The following is a 24,204-nucleotide window of genomic DNA, read 5'->3' as shown; positions in this document are numbered from 1 at the left end:
AACATCACTTCACAATATAAAACATACTTGAAAAGATTTTCCTCACTGTTAAAGTTCACATTTCATAAACTGACTACAACTTGCGTCTTTTTAACATGACGACCAAAGCTTGACTATCTAATAACCGCTTAAGCGCCCAAAAATCAGAGTTACAAGCCCGTCAACGATCATAGTGACAAAAGAAAAAATACACATAAGAATAATATCATTGCAATATATACATATCGATGTATCGAAGCACCTCTACATTAATGAAATCAAATCTGAATGTCGTCACAGAAATACGTTAACTATTTTACAGAAACACAGTAGAATATTGCTGGTATCGAGAGGTTGAGGTGAGGTGCCGTAATGGTTACGTAATTCAAGTACCATTACAATCTGCAGTTAACTAATGTAAATAACAAGGTCCACAATAACTTGATTATATTCCTATTATCTCCTTCCTCTTCCGACCCCAGGTCCTCTGCCTCTAATTGTCGAGTGGAGCATCCTCTGTGTCCTTTTACATTTTTGCACGCTCATTTTTAACGATGTGTATTACGTGGATTACAGTGCTTCTCGTATTAGAACAAGACGCACCTAAATGATTATGGAATGTACCAAGTACAGAGACGTCTATTTGAGCTAGTGTCTGCAATGTTTACGCTACGATTCGGCTCCCCTTCCTAACAATACGAGCGAGAGACTAGCGGAAACGAGAGCTGTGGGTGACGCAAGCGGCCGCGGCGTCTCGTCCGGTGCCCTCGCGGAGATGGACGTCCGCGATAGGCGAGCGCCGCCGAAGACGTCCTCCTCGCATCCCGCCGGCTAATTGCGCGGGTGGTGCAAGGCTGGCGGGCAGCGCGCGGCGGGTAGTAGGGGCCGTGCCGCGCCGCGCAGCACCGCCAGTCGCACCCAGCCAGCGCGCCGCAGTTCCCGACCACGGACCACGCCAACAGGTGGGTCCCGCAGCCGCTCCTCTGCTCTGCCTCGCCGTGACTCGGCGCGTCTGCAGCTACAGCCCTGAGCGGAGCAGTAAGTCTCAGCTACCTTCGTAGCCCGAAGTTGACGTTCAATACGAATAGGCTTTATTTATTTGGCGTATGACGTACCCTATACCATGTTTGTAATAAAGCCAGGAGATCCAAACATGTGACGTGACCACCTAAGACGGTTCTGACAGATTTGGTGTTACCCAGCGTACCATGGACGCGAGTCAGTCTACAGTCAGAACTAATAGACTTATCAGCGTTTTAATTTTCTATAAAAGGTTTCGAACTCTGGTGTCCATCATCAGGTATCGCTACCGTTGTCTTTGGATACATACTTCGTTGTAACCACAGATACAATAATCTCTTTGTCAGTTCCTAACATTTGTGTACCCTAGAGCGCTATAGCGATAGTTTCTAAAGCGTATTTACAGGTGCGAAAATATCGACAACTAAACGTGATGATGGACACAAAAAGCCGAAACTGGACATAAGCAAAATACTGCATGTAATAAATATTGTACTTATCTCCAATTTTTCCTAGATTTCGTCCACAGGCTTTACTTTATCTCTTTGTGTTGTTCCAAATCAGTATTTCATCAGCCAACCAATTATTCAAATCGCTTAAAGATTCTTAGCCGTGCCTCTAACCGCCGATACGACCGTAACTACAAATGTATTTTTTTCCTCAGTAACCGTATTAACTTCAGATGTTAATTCGAAAATAAACGAGGTAAATGTAAGTTTAAATTACAGGTTTTGATTACTTCGAATCTAGAATGTATTTGAGAAAAAGCCACATTCGCTGAGGACCCTTCCAAGTCAGTGGGCCAGTACCCCATTGTCTGGCTGCATAGCTGAGTGATAGCCGGCACGCTAGCTCAGCGTGTTCGGTCAGAATGTTAACTGCCCTCTGTAATAAAAAAACTGAGTTAATGGATCAACGACGAACTGAAACGGGTGTCTTGCGACGTCCGCTCCGAGCAGATACAAGTAACCAAAGCGAACAAAATGATTTTTTTTCTTTTGTTTTTTTAAAAAAAGTAGTAAGTGCTGCACGATGCTATCTGCAGGGGACCGGTTTCGACTTCAGTCGGGGTCGCAGATTTTCTCCTCTTGGGGGCTGGCTGTTGTATTGCCTTCATTACATCCCCTCCTGCCAAAGTGGCATTAACTGGAAAGATATGCACCAGGTGATCGGTCTACCCGATGGGAAGCCTTAGCCACATGCACATTTACATTTTTAGTACCCCACTCAAAGAATCTCGCGGGTAGATCAATGTGTTGCCGGTCCATGACAATATCCAGGACGATCCAACGAAGCATGGATACCCCTGATATATTTCGAATGTTCTAATGCAGCACCGAAACGCGTTTTCGTAGGCTCCTGGGGCTATAGTTCTTCGTCAAGCAGCGTATTTTAATAATTATTTTCACACATGGAATTTTGTAAGGTTACCATTAATGGCTCTTATCACACACTGCTACATTATTCGGTTTCACTAAAAATTTATGGTCATCAGCTGATGCTGCTAGATACATATTTCGTCTTAACCACGATTACTGCATTGTTTTTTCCTCTTTCAGAGCAGTATTCAGTTTGCTTATAACGGAGAGCTATATTCACGAAAACATGAACGACGGGATTTGATGATGCTCTAATATGTGAAACTGTTCGTGAGGCAATTTATTACTAGTGATCAAAAGTTCTCCGTGGCCCCTCCGCTTCCCACGACAAGGCTGTTGTTTTTCAGCAACCACAATTTCAATGGGCGATTCTAGAATTTGGCAAATGTAACTCTCAGCACTCGGTAATACATAGGAAAACCTAGACTGTAGCATTTATTTCCGTTGGACACGACTCTGACATCATCTTCAGATTACCCATAAAATCAAAGATTTACCGGAAACCCAGCTGTTGAAAAGTCACTTGGCGGAATTTCTGGAGTTGGGGCTTTATGTTTTTCATTATTTCCCTGAAGTGATCCAGGCAAACGCTGGAATGGTCCCTTCGGAAAGGGCACGAGTGGTTTCCTTCCCCGTACGTTCCTGATCCGAACTTGCGCTCCGTCTCTACTGACCGCGCTATAGACTAGAAGTTTAACTCTAATATTCCTGCTTTCCCTCTTCAATATGGTAGCGCTATTGCACTGGATCTCCATTCTGCTAAAATATTCAAGGATTTTTCTCTAGTCACTCCTTTGAACTATAGCACTTTGTGTAATTGTTCGATTTTATCATTAATTTGAAAACGATGTTTGCTGAAAAGCCTTATATCGAAGCGAAAGAAAATGACGAAAAAGACAGCTGTAAACAACTACAGGGAATATTTTCAATTCATTAAATGTAATTTTAAATTAGAAGTTTCGTCTAGGTGCAACTGATACTCTATTGGGCTCAGTGTACATTTCGAAGGAACGCTTCATAGCCAGGGTTCAGTTCGCCGTCCAGAGATTATCATGGCTAGCTCAGTCCGTTGGTCGTTTGTAGAAGTGTGCTGGATTTCTATGTTGAATGTTGCAACATATCGAAACAAGGTTTTCGGCATGTGACGGTGCAAGACAGGAGGCGTACTTTCCCCAATGTCTGATGCTTCTGCTTTTTTTTTAGAACCTAATTATTGAACGATGAGTGGCTGTTAATAATGGAACAAGATAATTTGTAGCGAATTCATCTAGTACTGAAGAGAGGAACACAGTAATAAAAGATTTTCGAATTTTTGCCCTTACATATTTACCCATCTTACATGTTTGGTTGCAGAATTCAGTTTCATACTTTTTTGGCTGCTCATAATGGCAAACATAAGCAAACTGTATTACTACGCTCTCGCTTTCAAACTCTAATATCAAATAGGGGCACAGCGTTGTATTAAACGTTTCATGGTTACTAAATAAAAACATTCTAATATGTCGAACCCTCTGTTAAATATTAAGGATACCGTAGCAAATATCAGCAGGGATGAAGCTATAGTTCGAGACTAGCATTAGACGAAGTAAAAATTCAATCTGGAGGTAATAAATCAAAATTATGTAACCAGTGGTGCCTATGTTTGTGAACAACAACATGTTGTCCTTTGAAGCTGCGTTAAGGAAGAAACTTTCCTATTTTCGCATTCCGTGATTGTGTGTCCATTGGTCAGCAAACTATACCACTCGTAGATCCTTTGTGTTGCTGAGTGGTTATAAGACAAAACTGATAATGTACTACATCAGAGTTGGTTTCCTATCATTAAGATTAACAAAATGGCATTATGTTCTCGTCCCGCGGCCACGCACAAAACGCGACGCTGCGTATGTCTACTGTCAGTCTTGGAGCTTCTACATATCGTTCGTCTAATTTTTATAGATAATGGAACGGCTCTTAGGTTTAAACATAGAAGTACTCAAGTTTTTAATCTTCTATATTGAGTAAAATAGTGAGTGAAGGAAACCTAAAGAAACAATAGTACAATAGTGTATTTTACTCTTATTTATAGACTAGTGCCACGACAATTTATTAACTGTAGCAGAATACACGTCAGGTGGTATCAGATCCCGTCCTAAAACAAAGATGGGTTTGATAGCTATTTCGATATCACAGATTAAAAACTGCGCTTTTATGGACCCTTATTGAATTTTCAGCATACAACCAAGTCAGCATTCGCTCATAGTTAGGAACTACTGAACACTGTAATTGTACCAGCGATAGACGAAACGAATGCACTCAACAGTTTAACATCGTTAGACAGATGAGTAGTACACATGCGTTTTCACAGAGCTTTGTATTTCGTAATGCAAAGAACGACAGCCAAGAATCAAAGATACTGATTAAACTGCAGCGCAGGTCGAAGAAGTTAACAGAACTGACTCATGGTCAGACGCGGGGGAGAGTGTTGTATTTGGAGGGTAGTGTACCTGGGAACACAGGATATTTTTTAGTCGGTGCTTTAGCCTAGTGACTAATCTTAGAATCAGGACATGTGCACTAGAGACCTCTGTAAGAAGTATCCGCCACTTTCTACCTTTTTTGTTGTTGTTAGACATGAGGTTGTGTGCTGTGCAGCATTTGTAAATACTTGTCGTTTAAACATTAAAGTACAATACAACATACTAAGCTATTTTGAATAAATTGTGAATTCTACTGTCACAAAATTTTATGGCGAGTAAGACGCAATACACAGGGTGTTCGGAAATCCCAATTACAGGTTTCTAAGACTTGTAGAGGAGAATAGGTAACTAACATTTCTAATAGGAACCCATGTTCGGAAACGTCATCCAAAGGCGCTACAGGGCGGCAAAAGACACAGGCGCCGGTGCCTGTAAATGTATCTGTATAACGGCGTTTCCGTAGTGATGTTACAAACTTTCAGGGTTGACGGAGGCTGATAAATGTATCAGTTTTACGCAAGGATACCTGATTCAGAAACGAACGAGTCTAATTTTACAAGTTAATAACATTCTCATACATATGACAGTGGAACACATGTAACGGTACTGTTGTTGCTAAGATTGTAACGTACGCAGCTTTCACAGGTGGTAATATGGACCAAAACAAGAAAATATGTTTGGTAAACATGGGATCTAAAATGTATATCTGAGTAGTTATGAGCACTTGTTCACCTTCGCTTATGTGAAACACATCTCCTCTATTGCACCAGTGCTCATAGCTGTAGAGCCAATGTTTACCACACATTTTTTCTTGTTTTAGTCCACACTGCCACGTATAAAAGTTGCCTACCATTTAGTCTTAGCAACATCAGTACCGCCACATATATTCCTCTGTCAGAGGTATTAGAAAGGTTTTCGCTTGCAACTTTTGACACCTTCGTTTCCGGTACAGGGATCCTTACTTCAAGTTGATGCATTTGTCCATCTCCATCATACTTGTCAAGTCGTAATTTCATATACTGGCGCCGGCATCTATAACTGTGCCACATTATATCGTCGTTGGATGAAGTTTTCGAACATTGAATCCTGTTCGAAATATTATGTACGCACTAACATGTGGACACTGAAGACGTATTCCGCTGGTCGTGGAACATCTTGTATGTTGAAACATAAGCAGGTCTTTCACAATGGGAAGTGTGATACTTGCATATGACCTGAGTTTCTTTAAAGTACTTACAATTTCATCAGTCTAGAAAATGGTAATTTCTTTTAGTTATTTAGAAATGTATTTTAATTCCGAATGGCTTTTGATAACAGCTCCGCTTGGTTTGGTTTCACTTGCTGGTTATTTGAGTATAGAAGACTAGTAATGTAACAGACTATTAAATACCATGTTGACAAGATTTGCTGGACTACAACGCCCTTAAATTTGAAGAGATCGTTTGGTGCAATCTACCTGACCATTATGTAGCTTCGAACATGTTTTCGCATTTGGAACAACCTGAATTTCCTGAAGTAATTTTTGTAATTTCAGAAAAAGACGGAAGCACATCGTAAGTAAACGCTATGCATTAAAAATGGAACAAGTAAAAATATTAAATTTCTATTATAGGGCAGACTAGAGTCAGAGAAGTGTTCAAAGGTACACATTCTCCCCTACTATCGTATCTACGATCTCAGTTCCTATGAACCGGGTAATTCTGATGTAAATTTTGACCAACAATTGTGTTGTCAATAACTGCAGCCCCAAGAAGTAATCACCGATTGGGTGTGGATTCTATACCGACTCTACTGATACGGGATAGATGACCACAAGAGAACAAACAACAACTGCAGAAAAAGATTCTACACATTATGCACTAGTACTAAATACACGTCACGTGTATTCCTGGACTGTTTAATTCAACAATTTACTGGTATTAGCTACTGACGAAACCAGGGCTTAATTTCGGCCGAAACGTCGTTCCGACACCTCCCAGAGAATTTGGTTTGAACTCACGGGAACCGAAAGTTTGCAGTACTACATATGTATTAAATTGCAACGTAACTAAAGTTTGTCCCTGCGCCGACAGCAGTGAAGGTGACAATTTTTTATTTTTTTTATTACCAACGTGTTGCGATGCCCACAGGGACGTGAAGCGATATAAAAACAGGCGTGAGGCAAGGTGATGGACTCTCTCCGTTGCTATTTAACTGCGTTCTAGAAAAAGTAATACAAGAGTGGCGCGAACGAAAATTGGAGTTCAAAATTGACCAACCAGTGAAATTAGGACGAACAAATATTCGAATAGACTGTTTGGCCTTTGCAGACGACTTGGTTATTCTAACGCAGGACATCCAAATTGCTCAGAAACAAATAGAAATTCTTAAAGAAACAGCAGAAAGAGTAGGTCTACAAATCTCATTTGAAAAAACACAGTATATGACTAGCAACAAACTGGCACCCAAACTTTTGGAAACTAAGTATGGAAAAATCAAAAGAGTTTCGCAATTCAAATATTTAGGTGAAACAATCTCAGAGACTGGTCTAGAAAAAATTGGAAATGAAATTCGTTGTCAAAAGATGGAGACAGCTTTTAGACTTACAAAAGACATCTACAACAAAAAATGTCTCTCGAGGTACTCTAAATTGAGACATTACAACACGGTCATAAAACCAGAGTGCCTTTATGGGGCTGAAACACTAATTTTAAACAGAAAAAAGGACATTCAAGAAATCCAAAAAAGAGAAAGAAAAGTAATCAGAAAAATTCTAGGTCCAAAATATACTGAAGAAGGAACATACAGGCTAAGAGCAAATAGTGAAATTCAACAATACACCAGCATATATTCGGATATGAAAAAACGCAGATTAAAATTTTATGGGCATATTAAAAGAATGGATGCTACCAGACTAACTAAACAAGTAGTGGAATTCTACGAAAATCGAAGTAAAGCTAAATTTGAGACAATAAAATGGATTGCTGCTATAAAAGAGGACATGAAAGAGGCAGATATAAAACAAGATGAAATTCAAGACAGAAAATTATTTAGGCAAAAAATTCATGACTGGGTAGTTGGTCAAGCTGAAAAACCAAAGAAAACTGGAACCACATGGTCTGATGAAAGGAAAAGAGCTCATTCCGAGAGAATGATGAAAACAATTTGGGCAGAGAGAAAGTCTAAAAGAAAATAACTGAATGCCCCGTGATTGTACTTCGCGTGGTCCAGTAGGGCCCAAACGTGAATAATATATATATATATATATATATATATATATATATATATATATATATATATGTGTGTGTGTGTGTGTGTGTGTGTGTGTGTGTATGTGTGTGTGCTTATCTAAGATAAGTTGAGGTTCGTTTCAAAGTTGTACATATCGCCTGTAGATTAAATCTTGTGGTTTTATTCTTTTGATTATAAGAAACGATGTTTTAAAAAACTGAACATCACAGTATTTTGTACAAAATTGTTTTCCATTGCAAGTTTTATCAAAAGTTGTATAAAAATGGGGAGCAGGTTTGTTTGGTTGAAGAGATGCGTTCTGACAACAGTAATTTTAGAAATTAAGCACCGAACGAAAATAAACGCGATACATAGTGAACTGATCATTCGTCTGCTGGAAATAACAGAAAATGGATTAACTTCTAGACAGCCCAAATACACTTCGTATTTTTAAGAAAATGTTCCCTCTGATATTTGGGAAGTATGTGAGCACTGCTGAAGTTCAACTTCTGTTTAAACTACTCCAAACAACGGCGTATTTCTTGTCTACATTGTAGACTAATTCAGCCAAGCCATATTCCGATTTCACATGAAGTTTTAACTTCAGTCGAGGTTCACATAACTATATTACAATTGTTACTGGATCATTAATTTTTTCAGGTGATAGTGATGTTTCGTTTTTATAACTTCCCCTCTGCATCACTCTCTCACTGTCGGAAAAAAATGAAAGAATCTTTACGTTGCCCTGAAAGTTCCAACACAGAACTTCCGCTTTTGTGTGTAGTTAATAACGTATATCTTTCATTGCCAATATGCATTTCCTATAGGCACATGAACCGTAAATAAACCTGCCTTGATAGCTGCGCGCTTTAGCACGTCGCCTCCGGGATTCTGGGAGTCGCGTCTGCCCAGCATGGAATCCACGCCAGCTAAATAACCGCAAGAACCTGTGTGCCGGCCATCCTGTATTTGGTTTTTAGGTGGTTTCCTACATCCGACAAGGCAAACAGTGGGCTGGTATCCATTTCCTGCTCACAAGACGCAAACGTTTCGACAAACGCTCACATATTTTCATGTGGAACAGTAATAGACGCAGACAGCTGCCGTACACAAATTCTGTCCCTGGGGAGAGGCTTGGAGGGGAGAAGGTGTGACTACAGGGAGAACATTGAGCCACTCTCTACCACTAGCATTGGCAAATCCGAGGTCATCAGTCCCCTAGAACTTAGAACTACTTAAGCCTAACTAACCTAAGGACATCACACACATCCATGCCCGAGGCAAGATTCGAACCTGCGAACGTAGCGGTCGCGCGGTTCTACACTGTAGCGCCTAGAACCGCTCGGTCACCCCAGCCGGCAGTGCACGTTCCAGGTTTCCTGCAGACACGGTTCTACTGAGGTACGAATAAAAGGGGTGTCACGATGTGCAAGTGAAATGACGCGGCAACTGGAAATGTACTACAAAGTTGAAGCACGCGTGACAGTATGATTCTTGTGCATAAAACTTCTAAATTGTACGCAGATTTGCAGCTGATTGTACTTGGTCCAAACGCTATGTCACGTTAAGCCGTAGTGAAATGGTGTCAACAATATGAGCAAGGCCGCATAGACGTGGGTGTCGCTGATCAGGACGGAAGGCCCTCGACATTGTCCACACTTTCCAAGCAATGGAATTTTGGTGACGACGTTGAAAAATAGCGTCATGCACCTGTGTCTGTTTGAAGTACAGTTCAGCATCCAATAAAAGTCACTTGGCCTGCCATCGTTATGTGTATCTTACTTTTTCAAGTCGCGTCGTATTTATTCTGATCAGTCTGAGGGCCTTCCTTTACAAACGCACACAAACCTTTAAACGTTACAGTTTTTTCTAAGAGCAGTAATATTCTAATGTGGCTCTGAGCACTATGGGACTCAACATCTTAGGTCATAAGTCCCCTAGAACTTAGAACTACTTAAACCTAACTAACCTAAGGACATCACACACACCCATGCCCGAGGCAGGATTCGAACCTGCGACCGTAGCAGTCCCCCGGATCCGGACTGCAGCGCCAGAACCGCTAGACCACCGATATTCTAATGTCACAAATAATATTAATAATAACAGTACTAACGACAACAAATCATGTGTAAGGTTAATGTGAACCAATTATCGTATGCCTGAGTGTAAGACTAACTGGGCTCACATTACTAATTAGGAACTGATAATAATAATTAAAACAACAAGTAGAGTAGAAATCAGTGATTTATTCACGACAATGGGTAGGAGTGCGACATACTAAGGGACAGTGAGTTCTGTGTGTGAAATAAGTGCAAATAGACAGCTAGGGACTTCGGGATATGGGAAAGAGTTCTAATGCGGTAAGGGCTACTTTAAATAATGGTTATTCGTTGTCATAAGAGATGAATCATTAGCTATCTTTTAAAGTCAGCTAAATGATTAAGTCCGCAGCTCGTGGTCTTGCGGTAGCGTTTTCGCTTCCCGCGCACGGGGTCCCGGATTCGATTCCCGGCTGGATCAGGGATTTCTCCAGCCTCAAGATGACTGGGTGTTGTTGTGTCGTCTTCATCATCATCGTTGATCCCCATTACGGTCGGAGGAAGGCAATGGCAAACCACCTTCAATAGGACCTTGCCTAGTACAGCGAGGTGGGACTCCCGCATCGTTCTCTTCGCTCCTCGGAGTATGGGACCTCATCATCATCATCAAATGATTTAAGGACTTCTTTCCATCAACATCATTCCCAAAATCTCCTCTGCGACTTTTTTCTTAAAAAAGATAGAAAGTTACCTCCGACTCTACTTATGGATTTTAATGAATTCGGGTGATAATTTAAGTCTGTCGGTGGCTTCTGCACTAAGCAGCGATCAGGTCTTGGTAACACTGGTTTATTTTAAAAGTGCGTGAACGTGTTCTCGTCAATGGTAGAGACACTCTTCTTGCCCAACTGCCATCAATCAGCCCACGGTTTGAAGCTGCGGAAGTACAGAAAGTAATATAAGGTACGACAGAGCTTGGCTGCACTGTGTTAAAGCGAGCTATCCATCTGCGGATGGGCCTGAAAACTGTGTACATCTTCACAAATGCAATGCGCTATACGTTTAAAAGCAACCCATTACTTGTGTTGACTATTTATTTTACAAAATTCGCACAACGATACTTACTTCTGGAGACTTGAAAATACAAGTCTTGGCAAGTACTTTCACATACGTTTTCAAGAATCTGGGTGAATATTTTGAAAGAAACCTTGCCTACTAGAAACACCAGTATTTTTTAATTTTTTTACTTAAAAGAAAATAATTTACTGTCATTCTGAGATGAAGCACAAACGTAAACCTCTCAATGCCTCATTAAATTTCTAGATGAAAGATAAAAATAATCAGAAATCGTGGTGCTTTAGAGGTACTCGAAACACTCTGGAGAATGCAGCACCTGTCAGAAGCGTAGGTAGCTTCGTGAAGAATCAGCATCTACCGGCGCAGGCCTTCAAAAATACTCAACCTTCCAGTTATTAACACAGCTCTGGTATGACTGGAATTTGCGACACTAGTAATTCAGCCTTAGTTTCATCGGTAAAGGACGAGTTATCTCACTCACAGGTACGTTTTTATTCACATGTGTGCAACGTAACCTTTCAGTGTTGCATACATGTATTTCACAACATTTGTCCTAGCAGTGTATGTGATGCATCTGTACATGTTAGTGACTGGAATATTTAGACAACAAAACAGTTCAAGTGCGTTCCTCTAAATAAAAGCGCGTGAAATTTTATTATACGTATGCCATTTATGAACGTAACAGAAGACACAAATCATTTTTAGACTCCTCAAATGTATGTTATGAAATAATGAAAAACCTTTAAACATCGACTATAGCCGTAAAAATTGGGCATTTGCAAGTAGGTCTCGACTCTAAGGGTTCCATACAAACTTAATTATGTAGAGAAATTCCAGAAATTGAAAATGTCGGCCATTTTTGCCTTTTAACGACATTGATATCGGCGACATACTTGTCATGGATATTCTAAGTCTTTCGAGAATGTTTTAGTTTTAATTTCGAAGTTGGGCAATAAATGACAAAATAAATATTTTTTGTGTGGATATAATTAAAACTTACCAATCTTGTGCTGTGAGACCTTGCTTCCTGCCGGATTTCATGATTCTAGGTCAACGGCAAATACCGTATAGGTTTTAATAAGTGAGTTTACGAGCGTCAAATATGTGACAAAATGGCCGTATCTTTTGAGTTCATTGACTTAGAAGCTTTAGTTTTTCACACCGCCGGAGGACCGTGGATCTTAGTATGTGGCATAGATTTCGAGTAGATACATTGACACATTCCTGAGAGATAGGGTTTTTAACAGTCGAACAGACAGACAGACAGACGGGCGGAGAAAGTGATCGATATACGGAACCATAAAAATGATTTGTATTGGTTATTAGACAGTTTCTTCTGTAACGTACGTTTTTGTATACACAAAAAATATTTTTTTCCTTTTAACCTTTCTTTCCCGTTCAAGCCATAACGGCAAACAACTGAGAGAATAATGTGGCATACATAATTAAGTAAGTAAGTAATAGTGAGAGTGTGTGAAGTCTGAGGTATTGTTTTGCAGTGGCAGAGAAATTTTCGTGCTGCCGTCGATGTTGGATGGGAGCTGCGTTGAGGCAAAAAGCCTGTCCTCGTAGTGACCGCGAGGGAAGGCCGCGGCGGCGAACCGTGCTCGCGAGCAGCTGGTGGTGGGTGCTCCGACCTCAGGCCGAAGCCTGTTCCGCGACTCGGCGAACCGGCCTATGTAGGCCAATGCAAAGATCTCCGCCTCGCGGATTCTGTGTTAGGCAGCGGCGTCGCTTACACGGTCAAGGCCGGCCTTTCCATCTCGCCTCAGCCGCCTTAAGACGCGTTTCTTGCGGCAGCCGGGCCCACGCCGCGCTGCCTCGTTCGTTGTTCCTTTTTACCGACTCCATTTTTTGCATTCGTGGCCGTGGTGACTGGCGGTTCTAGGTAACTGACTGAGCATATTTCTGTAACTCTACTTTCAATTCGGAGGACTTTTCCAGACAATTTCAGCCATTTGTGTCGTACACCCAAATTTAAGAAGATAGGAATGTCTTTGTAATACGTAGACGGCGACCCTGAAATGACTAAATATTCTAAAATACTCTTTAACAAACACTGTCAAAGTGTCTTCCATCTGCTGTCCTCCAGCATAAAACAGAGATGAAATCCATGTCAACCCCCTTGACGAGAATTGCACATCAGACTTTTTTTTCCATAGGCTAACGCTATCCGTACTAGTGATACGCCACATTCAGTCAAAATGTTTATGTTTAAACCACGCAAGTTCCGGAGCTAAAACTCAGTTTTAAGGAACTACATAGAGGTTTTCGGGCATTGCATATGCTTTAACATATTACATAGCTCCAAACGGCAATTTTTTTCGATAAATGCGTCTCAGATGAGATAAACTGACACATAAGGTCTTAATTAGCTTACGTCTGTGTAGGCCACAATAAGCACGTCTTCTGCATTCATAAAAATCTTGTACATTTGCTCTTAGGCATCAAATTATTTAATACGTTTATTGCTGTGCTAAATTACTCAAACAAAATAACATTTTAATTCTTTACTTGCGTTGTTGTCTTCAGTTCAGAGACCGGTTTGATGCAGCTCTCCAAGCTACTCTATCGTGTGCTAGCCTCTTTATCTCCCAGTACCTACTGCAACCTACATTATTTTGATTCTGCGTATCGTATTCATCTCTTGGTCTCTCTCTACGACTTTTACACTCCAAGCTTCTCTCCAGTACTAAATTGGTGATCCCTTGATGCCTCACAACGTGTCCTACCTACCGAATCCTTCTTGTAGTCAAATTGTGCCACAAATTCCTCTTCTCCCCACTTATCCTCCTCATTGTTTACGTGATCTACCTATCCAATCCTCAGCATTCTTCTGTAGCACCACATTTCGAAAGTTCCTAAATGGTTTATCGTCCTTTTTTCTTTTTCATACATGACCACACCCCATACAAATAGTTTCACAGAAGACTTCCAGACACTTAAATCTGTACTCGATATTAACAAATTTCTTTTCTTGAGAAACGAGCAGGGGAAGTATGCTGGGCCCGTAACCCAGAGGTTCGTGGATTGTAACCACGCTCTGCTACCACTGAAATATGGGACTTGGCGAAGGCAGGAAAAGTTGTGGACAGGGTCTAATCAGTTACCGTTGGTTGCACAATAAACTCATACACTTTATTTAAGGAAATAATTTTTAAAAACAATCATTTAAAAAAATCGACTGTAACACAACCTACACTGACGCCTGAAAGCCTTATTAAGAAAGAATTCAAAATTAAGTGTCGGCTGAAGGCCACAAACAATACCACAAACAACTAACGGCTGAAGGCCTGATTTACAAGTCACGAAGAGAATTACACGTTGAAAATATTAAAATAAGTTTTAACAGAATCATTAAAAAAATTTTACTGTAACACAAGCTACGCTGACGGCTGAAGGCTTTATTAAAAAGAGATCACTTGTCGACTGAAGGCCGCAATAGGAATAACTTTAAAAATAATTATTTTCTTAAACAATTAACACAATTTGACCAAATAAGAAGGGAGTGATCCACAGACAGTGCTCCCAGGTACGACCTGAGAAAAATTACCCATACCTGCGTAAGCGGTGAGACAGGCAGCCAAGAGTTATGCTCACTTAACGGGATGGGGACTCAAACTAGGGACAGTTTAAACGCCGACCAACCCTCTTACCAAAACCACCTAACATCTGATAACCAGTACAACGATAAAATAATTCAGGCGAGGGCGAAGTGACAGACAGCACTACGTATGCAGAATCAGGCTTAAAAAACACCGAAAGGCCGAAGGAACTACTCCAGAAATGCAGTACACAGACAGTGTTAAAATAACTGCTCATTCAAACACACTGGATACACACCGACCCGAGAAAACAATTCCAGCAACTCAAACAATGCTAAAACCAGTCACTGAGGAAAAACAAGCACGAACAACAAGTCGACACAAACACAGAGGTCCCAGAAGCGGTTGGAAGACCAAATACACGTCGTCCGATGAGACGACCGACCGAACGACCAACCAACGGACGTCCCCGTTCTCTTCAGGCAAGGGAAAGGTGCCAATACGAATCGTCCACTGACAACTTATTGCCATGAGGTGACTTCCACGAACGGACACACACACACGACTGAAGGTTGCACTACTCGAATGTAACGAACCATTCAACTTAAACTCGCTGAATCCGGAACGCGACGTGGTCTTGCACCCTCGAGACCAGATCCTTCCGTCGAGCAGTGCATGTATCGCCAGCCGTCCCAGCGAGTACTGGTCCTGTGTGACCCTCACTGCTCCTCCGTCCTAACCCGACTGCCTCACACGTGTCGACTCGGAAATACTAGAGGTCACTCCAAAGATAAAACCACATTACTTGCTATCGATAAGCGCTGCTGCTGCTGCCACTGACGGACAGACAAAGCCAACAAATATAGTGGCGCCAGTGAACAGACTAAGAGAACGGGAGGTGACAATCCCAATACACGACACCAACCTGTCAGTGGCACCAAGGCAAGCCGAAGCAAGGCTCATTCCTGACACTTAAATCTGTACTGGATGTCAACAAATTTCTCTTCTCCAGAAACGCTTTCCTTGGCATAGCCAGTCTACAGTTTATATCCTCTCTACTTCGACCATCACCAGTTTTTTTGCTCCCCAAATAGCAAAGCCCATTTACCACTTTAAATGTCTCATTTCCTAATCTAATTCCCTCAGCTTCACCTGATTTAATTCGACTACATTCAATTATCCTCGTTTTGCTTTTGTTGATGTTCATCGAATATCCTACTTTCAAGACACTCTCCATTTCATTCAGCTGCTCTTCCAGGTTCTTTGCTGCCTCTGACAGATTTACAATGTCGTCCGCAACTGCTTTCTCTTTACACGGATTGAATAACATCAGGGATAGGCTCTCACTTCCTTCCCAACCACTGCTTCCCTTTCTTGCCCCTTGAGTCTTGTAACTGCTATCTCGTTTCTGTACAAATTGTAAATAGCCATTCACTCCCTGTCTTTTACCCCTACCACATTGTCAAAACTTTCTCTAAGTCTACAAGTGCTATAAGCGTAGGATTGCCTTTCCTTAACCTATCTTCAATGGTATGTCGTAGGGTCAGTATTGCCTCGCGTGTTCCAGCATTTCTTCAGAACCCAAACTGATCTTTCCCGAGGTCGGCTTCTACCAGTTTTTCCATTTACTTACTAGCTGACAAGAATCGCCATTGCCCGGTTATTCATTTTGCCACTTTTCTACTAGAAACTAAAACAAAAATTGAACTGCGTTTGTAGCAAAGTATTGAAAAAATTTCACTTCCATGTATTCGTGTAAACGCCTTTGAATTATGAAACAGTCAAACATAGAAATATACATAATCTACAAATGTACAAGTACAGTATCCTAATTAAGGAACATGATCCCGGACAGATTCTGTAAGCTGGGCACAGATGCTTCACATATTCTCCAACACGATTTTTTAAACGTCTTTACTGCAACGTCTCTTCATAGCTCTGCAGACAGCTATCGTTTCTGCCTTCAGCCGTTTGCACTTCACTATCGTAAATCGTCAAGAGTGCTGCCACATGTGAGGAATATTCTTTAGCTGACGACTGAAGAAGTGTCTTAGCAGCAAAGAATAAATGTATTAAGGCATCATGCATTGTACTGCGGTTTTTTAAGGATCTCTGCGTTTACGACATCATACCTGTTGATCTCATGAATTATGTGTCGTAGAATGATATATTTGTATAGGTACAGTGAGCAGCGTATCTGAATACCGTCAGCTGAATATACTACGATTAGAGTTAGTAGCAAAGAAGTATTAAAGTTAAACGTCATGAATGACGCGTAAATTTTTCGCGCATCTTATTGTTTATGATGTATTATTTTCTGAACTATGTCAGGTAGGCGGTTATCACTCGCATAGCGAGTCTTGTCTGACACTAAAAGATACGGCTACCATGTTTGGTTGAAATCGATCAAGTTGATTAGGGCGGCATATGCAACACACTCGCAAGACATGCACACACACACACACATACACTCACATTTTTATAACAGGTATTGATTTATTTGGCCCTCGGCTTCTAACTGCCATTTAGCCATCTAAATGTAAAAAACTGACACACAGTACAAGACATAAATTCAAACGAGGAAATGGAGAACGTTATACGTGTCAAATGTGACATTTATCAGCAGAATCAAACAACAACATATCTCTGTATCTACATGACTGATTTTTAGCCAGAAAAATGAGAGGTATTCTGAGACCACAGAATTATGCTGCTCACCGCTTCGCCGCAAAAATAATACAACAGATTAGACAAAAAATACTTTATTGAGGAAGTTCTATGTGCCAACGAAACTGACTGGTTCTGAGTGCCAAAGAGGAAGGTTTTACAAGACAATTCTTGTAAAGAAGAGAACTGCAGCCAGCCACAGTTAATAACGGTACTTACTTCACACAAATCGCTTCGTTACCGATTTCGGACCGAGAGGTCAGAAGGCAATTCACCTTTCGTTGTTGTTGTTGTTTCAACTATTTCTTGGCTGTTCGAAACCGATAACGGCGTGTGTAATAAGAGCACTATTAACAGTCGCTGATTGTTTTGTTCTTTCTTGAAGGGATCAAACTGTACTTTGTACACATCCGCGGCCTCAGATACATCAGTTTTGGAAAAAGTGAAGGAAAAAGTTTTTGTTCCAAATGCCACTAATAGTAAGGCACCACATTGTATTTGTGATGATGAATGTGCAGAAATAGAGTATTATGTTTGGAAATAGAAGGACTGAACACACGTGAAAAACTGGCTTTTGAAAGGTTTACAATTTCTTCTATTGACTTGACATAATATGACATCAAATAGATAAAAGATTAACAAAGGGTCATAGAAGCCTGCTGTTGATTGTCATGCAAGTAAGTATTGAACAACAGGTTATGGTAATTTAAAAGAAGACATGGAGGAAGGCTACAACAATATTATGACTAATCATGGTGTTGTTGCACAAATATAAATATACACACATCTTTAGCAAAAGGGTCTGTCAGGCTTTGTAAAATTTCATAGAGTGGTTAAACAGAGTTCAGTGTTCTAGAACGACATATGTAAGAAGTAAAACGGAAAAATAACAACAGACAGACAAACGTTCAGTGCCTAAATTGAAATAACTATATATACAATATACAGATCAACATGAAACGACTGTTAACATAGCTTCCACTAATTCCACACTGCTACGAAGAAATCCAGGAAAGTCATAAAAATTTTGTCTGTACTTATTCAAGGTACTCTGTACTTATTCAAAGAAAGCAGACTTGCAGCTCTCGTGGGACAACTCAAAATAATACTGTACTTTACGATTCAATAGACGGATTAGAGTCGTAAATGTATTATGATATCCTTTTACGTCAACAGATGAGATTAAATAAAATGGAAGAAAGGAATTTCAAAAGAAAAAAAAATGGCTCTGAGCACTATGGGACTAAACTGCTGAGGTCATCAGTCCCCTAGAACTTACAACTACTTTAACCTAACTAACCTAAGGACATCACACACATCCATGCCCGAGGTAGGATTCGAACCTGCGACCGTAGCGGTCGCGCGGTTCCGAACTGAAGCGCCTACAACCGGTCGGCCACAACGGCCGGCTAATTTCAAAAGAAATTATGTTCTTACACACAACGTACAAGGGTTATCGTGTTTACGTGTAAGATGGAAAAAAGTGACATGTTTCTTCACTGGCGTAATCACATAAAATTTTCGACATTCATTGGTCTTCGTCAAAAGATACAGGAAAGCCAGCAGATCAATCGTCAATGATTCGATGTTATTTTTGCATGACGTGAAGATTACCAATGACTGATGATTTTTACTGAAATTTTCTTGTGTTTGTACCTGCAAATAAACAGTCAAAATAATTAATTTTGTTATATTGGTCACCATTATGAAACAAATCTCGTTAATTTCGAAAGAATAGCTTCATATTCCTTTAAATGTGACAGCGATTCCATGCTGGACGTTTTGGACACCCAGTAAGAGGAGAGTCAGATCTCTAATTGCTTCAGTAGGTAGACGCCAATGATCGCGGATCCTCGTCATGCATTCGACCAAACATGACCGGAAATCATTTTAAAAGCCGAAATTTTAACTCAACGGCTTATGTGGAGGCGTAGTGTTTGGTTGGAAGGTAGAACACCGTAATGTGGTCCTATCCTTTACAGTCACTTGTCATGTGTGTTAAACGTTTGTTTACTTTTAATTATTGTCTGGCATTGAATTTTGACCTCCTGCCTAGGGACCACACCAGGTCCCGTGACATCTATTATCACAAACTTTTAGTCACGTACCCTACTCGATAAAATGACAATGCTATCCAACTACGTCAAGTTAATGTGTAAGTAAAGTAAAACTAAGTTTATTACGGAAACACGTTAGTGTGTAGCTATATTATAAGTGTGTAAGGAATACAATAATAAGCTATGCCAATGTTGATATAACTAAATTCTTAATACCCCAGTCGTTCAAATTAATACAGGTGTTAGAGAGCATTAAAAAAATCCATTTAGCTGTCGTAGTCGTCGTCATAAGCCGTAACAAGGCCCCGGGAGTAGACAACATTCCATTAGAACTACTGACGGCCTTGGGAGCGCCAGTCCTGACAAAACTCTACAATCTGGTGAGCAAGATGTATGAGACAGGCGAAATACCCTCAGACTTCAATACGAATATAATAATTCCAATCCCAAAGAAAGAAGGTGTTGACAGATGTGAAAATTACCGAACTATCAGTTTAATAAGTCACAGCTGCAAAATACTAACGGGAATTCTTTACAGACGAATGGAAAAACTGGTAGAAGCCGACCTCGGGGAAGATCAGTTTGGATTCCATAGAAATATTGGAACACGTGAGGCAATACTGACCTTACGATTTATATTAGAGAAAACACTAAGGAAAGGCAAACCTACGTTTCTAGGATTTGTAGACTTAGAGAAAGCTTTTGACAATGTTGACTGGAATACTCTCTATCAAATTCTAAAGGTGGCAGGGGTAAAATACAGGAAGCGAAAGGCGATTTACAATTTGTACAGAAACCAGATGGCAATTATGAGAGTCGAGGGGCATGAAAGGGAAGCAGTGGTTGCGAAGGGAGTGAGACAGGGTTGTAGCCTCTCCCCAATGTTATTCAATCTGTATATTGAGCAAGCAGTAAAGGAAACAAAAGGAAAATTCGGAGTAGGTATTAAAATCCATGGAGAAGAAAAAAAAACTTTGAGGTTCGCCGATCACATTGTAATTCTGTCAGAGACAGCAAAGGACTTGGAAGAGCAGTTGAACGGAATGGACAGTGTCTTGAAAGGAGGATATAAGATAAACATCAACAAAAGCAAAACGAGGATAATGGAATGTAGTCGAATTAAGTCGGGTGATGCTGAGGGAATTAGATTAGGGAATGAGACCCTTAAAGTAGTAAAGGAGTTTTGCTATTTGGGCAGCAAAATAACTGATGATGGTCGAAGTTGAGAAGATATAAAATGTAGACTGGCAATGGCAAGGAAAGCGTTTCTGAAGAAGAGAAATTTGTTAACATCGAATATAGATTTAAGTGTCAGGAAGTCGTTTCTGAAAGTATTTGTATGGAGTGTAGCCATGTATGGAAGTGAAACATGGACAATAAATAGTTTGGACAGGAAGAGAATAGAAGCTTTCGAAATGTGGTGTTACAGAAGAATGCTGAAGATTAGATGGGTAGATTACGTAACTAATGAGGAGGTACTGAATAGAATTGGGGAGAAGCGGAGTTTGTGACAAGAAGACGGGACCGGTTGGTAGGACATGTTCTGAGGCATCAAGGGACACAAATTTAGCATTGGAGGGCAGCGTGGAGGGTAAAAATCGTAGAGGGAGACCAAGAGATGAATACACTAAGCAGATTCAGAAGGATGTAGGTTGCAGTAGGTAGTGGGAGATGAAGAAACTTGCACAGGATAGGATAGTATGGAGAGCTGCATCAGACCAGTCTCAGAACTGAAGACCGCAACAAGAACTGGACGTTAACAAATTTCTCTTCTTCAGTAACACTTTCCTTGCCATAGCCAGTCTACATTTTATATCCTCTCTACTTCGATCATCATCATTTACTTTTCTCCCCAAATAGCAAAACTCATCCACTACTTTAAGCGTCTCATTTCCTAATTAATCTAATTCCCACAGCATCACTTGATTTAATTCGACTACTTTGCATAATCATAGTTTTGCTTTTGTTGATGTTCACCTTATATCCTCCTTTCAAGACTCTGTCCATCCGTTCAACTGCTCTTCCTTATCCTTTGCTGTCTCTGACAGAATTATAATGTCATTAGCGAAACTCAACGTTTTTATTTCTTCTCCATGGATTTTAATTCCTACTCGAAACTTTTCTTTTGTGTCCTTTACAGCTTCCGTAATTTACAGACTGAATAACATCAGGGATAGGCTACAACCCTGTCTCACTCCCTTCTCGACCACTGCTTCCCTTTCGTGCCCTTCGTCTCTAATAACTGCCATCTGGTTTCTGTACAACTTGTAAAAAGCTTTCGCTCCCCGTATTTTAGCCCTGCCACCTTCAGAACTTGAAAGAGAGTATTCCAGTCATCACTGTGAAAAGCTTTCTCTAAGTCTACAAATATTAGAACCTTAGGTTTGCCTTTTCTTAATCTATCTTGTAAGATAAGTCGTAGGGTCAATATTGCCTCGTGCGTTCCGACATTTCTACGGTATACAAACTGATCTTCCCCGAGGTCGGCTTCTAACAGTCTCTCAATTCGTCTGTAAAGAATTCGTGTTAGTATTTTGCAACGGTGACTTATTACGCTGATAGTTCGGTAATTTTCACACCTATAAACACCTGAATGGTTTCCGATGCTAGGGACGATTTACACTAAACGTAATTTTGCTTGCTAGTTGCAGCAGTGGTGTTAGCGGAAACCGCTCGATTGCGCGAGCTTTGGCCTGTACGCACGCAGTACACCGTCGGGCCATTGACTGTCTTGTACGTTCGCTGATTCCTGTCATGTCCGCAATGGTACCAGCAGCGATGATAATTCTACCTACGAATTCCTGTTCTGTGTCCACAACGCTTTCATACACCAGCTGCTTGATATGCCCACAGAGGAAGAAGTCCAGACACGTGAGGTCATGTGAAACGGTTGGAAAGGATACAGGGCCACCTCGGCAGATCCATCGATTCCCGAAGGTTGTTCTCAGATGATTCCTTACAGCAATGCTGAAATAGGCTGGTGCCCATCGTCTCGAAGTACATCCTTTGCCTAACATTCAGACGTAAATCCTCCAACAGTTTTGGCAACACACCTTCTACGAAGTTTCGACCTTCCTCCATTGAGGCGGAAAGGAAGACTGTGTGGCCCAATAAACCTGCCACTGTTGTTGACACTAGGCGGTGATGTTTGCTAATGAATCAGCTTGTTTACAAGCACACGTACGAGCCACCAACCCGTACACAGAGCTGTTTCGAATGTTCGTACACATTCTCAGACAGTGACACCGACAGAACGGCTTACTGCAGCGCGAATAACGAAATGTTCCCAAAGGATACACGTTGACTTCAGAGACCGTACGTTCTTTGTCGAATTACATTTGTTTTTTCTTTCTCAACCTTCTGCATTAATTTTAACGAATAGCTTCGGAACATCCTGTGTATGTTTATGATACTGTAAAATTTTATACCAAAATCCTATATTTATGCGAGAATGTATCCCATGCGTGAAGGGCATAAAAAGCTAAGAATGTATTATTTCCCTCTCAGTTTTAGATACTAGACCGGTGGGAAATGGTCTCAGAGTTCAACCACTGGATCCATTGCGTGATGTACTGTTGCACTAAAGTCCTAGGCTATCACATGACGATATGTACACCTGGCACAGGGCGAGGAACCTCTGTCCATATATTCCCTCCTCACAGCGATCCGCTTCATTGCCAGTTCGTCCAAGGTACCTTCCCGAGTGGCTATGTTCTCCTGCGGTCAACAGCAGTCAAACACAAACGTTTTCATCCACCATCTAGAGATACGTCAGTGTCTTCCAAACTGTCCGAACTAAGTATAACTCTCATGGCGCAACAATTTCCGATATCTTTGTATTAGTGGAGATTATCCTCCAGTTCCTGAAGTCTAGGCGGTTTATCTTGGCCTCTAACTTGAGACATCACCTCCTTTAAGAACATGGGAAGCGCACTGCCGTCGCAGGGAGTCTTAGACAAAACTATGTTTGATGCACAGAGCTTCATTAGCGAAACAAATACGATCTTAACCAATACTGGGACGCCTTTGCGATTGTTTTCAGAGCTCCCATAGCATGCAGAGCTCAGAACATGGATAGTAACGGATCGAAATTGTCAGATGTAACAGTGACTCCGAAAATATCCTACGTGAGTGTTACAGGCTGTTAGTTAAACACTAACAGCCTGTGACGCACCAGCTGTGTTCGCATGCGTTGCATTGCGTCTTTTTGTTTCTAAGTAGGTACAATATGCAATGCAAATATATTTCCAAGTACAAAATAAATAAAAGACAATAATGTTTTGTCCATTAAGTTAATTTTTAAAAAAAAGTCTGCCTACGTTCCTGTCGTTTCGAGAAATTATAACTGTCGCCGACAGAGTGTCGGATCGCCCGCTGTTTTAAACCCTTGACTCGACAGAGGACGAGGACATTACATGTATATATGCTGTTGAACAGTGTGGCACCATCTCGGGCACCTAACAATGCGTGGTTGATGAAATGAACAACGCAAATGAGTTACAGATCTGCATTCATACTTTCAAAGCATTCGAAGTTAACTGATTGCAGGAAAGAAACACCAACAGATCCTTTTTGAACGTTCCTACATGTCACCCCTTATAAACGACATACCTACTGCTAGCAGTTCTGGGGACATTTTACTCGCACAGAATTTTTATCCAAATAATGTGTCGTATATGTACCAAATGTGGTTGAAATCCCTCAAGCCGTTCCTGAGTTACGGTTTTATGTCATGCCGTCTCACCCAAAGCCCTCAGTGCTAAGTGTGCTAG

General features: G+C 40.9%; 1 protein-coding gene across 1 annotated transcript in view; it reads left to right on the top strand.

Moving 5' to 3' along the window:
• Positions 1-914: 914 nt before the first annotated feature.
• Positions 915-24,204, top strand: part of LOC124788344 (arylsulfatase B-like) — a 250,192-nt gene continuing 226,902 nt past the window's right edge. The window contains exon 1 of the mRNA XM_047255605.1: positions 915-1,017. The gene's annotated coding sequence lies outside the window, so the exon portion shown is untranslated. The remainder of the gene's footprint in view (positions 1,018-24,204) is intronic.

This window comes from Schistocerca piceifrons, chromosome 3, assembly GCF_021461385.2.
Source record: "Schistocerca piceifrons isolate TAMUIC-IGC-003096 chromosome 3, iqSchPice1.1, whole genome shotgun sequence".
Classification (NCBI taxonomy): Eukaryota; Metazoa; Arthropoda; class Insecta; order Orthoptera; family Acrididae; genus Schistocerca; species Schistocerca piceifrons.
This window is presented reverse-complemented; position numbering and strand designations above follow the sequence as displayed.